Below are 3,472 nucleotides of genomic sequence, written 5' to 3'. Positions count from 1 at the left end.
TCATATTATGAGAAGGATACTTTCTACGACCTTTATCCTGCAGTCATGGTGAGATTATAGATTCCTTCAATCTAAGAAAAACAAACAAGAATCAAAAACAACAGTGAGGAATCAGGAATCGGAATCGGACTCGATTCCAAAATTTTTTGAATCGAACAGCCCTACATAAAGGCCAGTTTAACTGCTGCTGGAGGAAGGGGTAACCGTGCGTTCACAGCGCCGCCGTCGAGAGCATACATTTTTACGATTATGGCTTACAGATAATAAAATTCAGTGTCTCAGAAAATTAGAATATTACGTAAGATCAATAAAAAAAAGCATATTTTAAACAGAAATGTCAGGTTTCTGAAAATTATGTTCATTTCTATGCACTCAATAGCTGGTTGGGCCTCCTTTTGCCAATAGTATCCAGCAGCACCAGCAGTTTCATAATCGCAGCCACAGAACCGGAAGTGAGGGGCGGAGCTTACGGTTTTTAAGGGGTCATTTGCTTTTATTACACACGATACGTCATACTTTATGTATGTATGCATTTTATAATGACATATTAAGCATTTTATAAACATTATATAAATCTTGTGTAATTTAGTTGTAGACCTATACAGTTATTCGTTTCATTGACAAAATGAACAATTCACTCTTGGGCACATTTTGTCGTGACAATCTTGCATGAATTCAAATTAAAATGTATCAAATGAACAATTCACTCTTAGGCCCATTTTGTTATGACAATCCTACAAAAATAACTCCCCTGAACACAAGATGAAATATGAAGGGCACTCTGGAAACTTCTGTTCCAGGAGATTGTTGAGGGCCTTTTCCTTGTCCTCTTCCTCCATTATAAGGAAAAGAGGCTCTTCCACTGCCCCCCTGAGCAGATGTCTGTGACTTCTGTGAGATTACTGGATCTCCTTCATTACAGAATACTAAAGGAAAATGTAACTTTAATATTTCTTATTAATGTGTGTATATAGATAGATAGATAGATAGATTTGAGACATACCTCACAAGCGTAGCCTGTTATCCAATTGGAAGGGCCTCTTGTAGGGTTTCTGCACTGTAATATACATGTTTCTTGGTTAATTTCAAATTGGTCAGAAGGGGGTGCAAAAGTAATGGTGTGCTGGAGGAAATGTCCAGTACCTTTCAGAGAAAACCATCTGGAGTCCACCTTCTCCTTATGATTGGAATGTCACACTGGAAGACACACACATAGAGAAATATTTAAATATAAACTGCTACAACATCATAAAGGTCAATTACGTTAACTGATAACTACTTACAGATGTAAAATCAAAGGGTGCTCCCAAGACAAGATGTACTGGAAAACAACAAAAAATAAGAATATTCTCCCTGTAAATGGCACAAAAAAACCTTCCGTGTTCCTTATTTAACAACTAAATAATCACACCAATAACTGGTTGCAAAAATATATAGTATAGCCTAAAATAAATAAGTACACAGGTAAACTATTATGCAATAATAAATTGTGAGTACATTAAACAAACAACTCAAGATATTCATACCTCCACAGACAACTGCATGTTGAAGTGGATTTGAAGATGACTTATTAATTTGACCAGTTTGGCTGGCTTAAACATGCTGGTCAAGCAGAAAATTGCTGGTAATTGCTGTAACACTTGTTGCACTGCTGCAGCTCAGGTAATGTGTCAACTCTCTGAATCCTTATATGTCTCTACAAGAGATGAAGCCACACACAATTATCTCAATGATGACAAATGGGATTAAAATAACTAAACTACAAGGTAATATTAACACACAAACAATGCATATAACAGAGGGAATTAAAGCAAACTATTTATTTTTATGAATAATAAACGTCTTCAAAACTTCACCACAAGGCCCATTTACAGCATGCATCCGAAAATTAATCGAAACATCCACAGAAAAAAGTTATATACTATAAAGTATGACAACAAATTCAAGTTTCAATATAAGATAATAAAGCCAAGCACACATTAAGTACTTAGCAGATAAATGCTTAACGTAATATATACGATAATTATTAAACATATGATAGAAAAAAACATTACAGACTACTCACTGTGCTCTCTCGTTGTCAATAACTCCGCCCCTCACTTCCGGTTCTGTGGCTGCGGTTCTATGGCTGCGGTTCTGAAACTGCTGGTGCTGCGGGTCTGCAGCTGGATATATATCTCCATTAGCCGCTTTTCCACTGGCCAGTGCGAGCCGGGCGGGGCTAATAGCCTCAGACCTCGAGCACAGAGGCCGAAATCATCACCAATAACTGGTTGCAAAAATGTATAGTATAGCCTAAAATAAATAAGTACACAGGTAAACTATTATGCAATAATAAATTGTGAGTACATTAAACAAACAACTCAAGATATTCATACCTCCACAGACACCTGCATGTTGAAGTGGATTTAAAGATGACTTATTAATTTGACCAGATTGGCTGGCTTAAACATGCTGATCAAGCAGAAAATTGCTGGTAATTGCTGTAACACTTGTTGCACTGCTGCAGCTCAGATAATGTGTCAACTCTCTGAATCCTTACATGTCTCTACAAGAGATGAAGCCACACACAATTATCTCAGTGATGACAACTGGAATTAAAATGGGTCCAGGGTGGCATAACCTCTGGTCAAAATCCTGGATTAACAGTTTGGTGATGCCATGGCTCGGATCCAGTACAATCGGGTGTTTAAAGTTTGGATCCAAATCGTCTGCTCTGCGGAGACGCCCGCCTACCCGAATCACTTCATCCGTGGCGTCGAACTCAGGACACAGAACAAGGTGGCGGCTACTAGAAGGGATCGGTTTGTTAGCTTTAAGAAGGTGGTATTCCTCCGGGAAACTTTCGAGTTGGGACTGTTTAGTGAGAAGAGAGACTGCCTGCTGATATGATCTTGCAGTAGATTGATCAGCTTTGTCTGCTTCTTTACACTGGAGTGTGCATGTTGTGGCCTCTACTAATTCACTCCATGTAGCATAGTGGCTTGCCTCAGGGACAGAGCTATCTGAACAGGTTGAGATGAAATGACAGAGCAAAGAATGTCGTAGCTCTTTAGGGTCTTCTTCACCTGGCCCTGTTGGAGCTTTAGGCCACTCATGTGGTGGTCGTAACAGAAAGAATGGGCCTTGACACCACCTATTTGGCTGTGCTAATTCCACCTGAGTCTTGCCCCTGGTCAGATCATCTGCTGGATTGAGGGTCGAGCTCACATACCTCCATGACTGCTGATCTGTGAGCTCTTGGATTTCAGTAACCCTAGTTCCCACAAAGACCTTAAATCGACATGAGTCTGACTTAAGCCAAGTCAGAACAGTGGTCGAGTCGGACCACAAGATGGTATTCCTGATGGGTAAGGTGAGCTCACTGACTACCAGCTTCGCAAGTTGAGCTCCAGTGACTGCCGCACAAAGCTCCAGTCTTGGCATGGACTGTTGTCTTTTTGGTGCAACTCGAGATCTGGCCAGCAGGAAA

General features: G+C 39.9%; 1 long non-coding RNA gene across 1 annotated transcript; it reads right to left on the bottom strand.

The window, feature by feature from the left end:
* Positions 1–628: 628 nt before the first annotated feature.
* On the bottom strand, positions 629–1,947 carry LOC107716186 (uncharacterized). Its single transcript, XR_001637173.1, has 5 exons — positions 1,527–1,947; positions 1,284–1,321; positions 1,144–1,197; positions 1,004–1,057; positions 629–882 (listed from the first exon to the last, which is right to left on the bottom strand). It is a non-coding gene; the product is annotated as an uncharacterized LOC107716186 (long non-coding RNA).
* Positions 1,948–3,472: the final 1,525 nt, after the last annotated feature.

The sequence above is a fragment of the Sinocyclocheilus rhinocerous genome, unplaced genomic scaffold (genome assembly GCF_001515625.1).
Source record: "Sinocyclocheilus rhinocerous isolate Xijiao unplaced genomic scaffold, SAMN03320098_v1.1 scaffold148, whole genome shotgun sequence".
Lineage (NCBI taxonomy): Eukaryota > Metazoa > Chordata > Actinopteri > Cypriniformes > Cyprinidae > Sinocyclocheilus > Sinocyclocheilus rhinocerous.
Note: the sequence above shows the minus strand (reverse complement) of the source record. Positions and strands in the feature narration are given on the sequence as shown.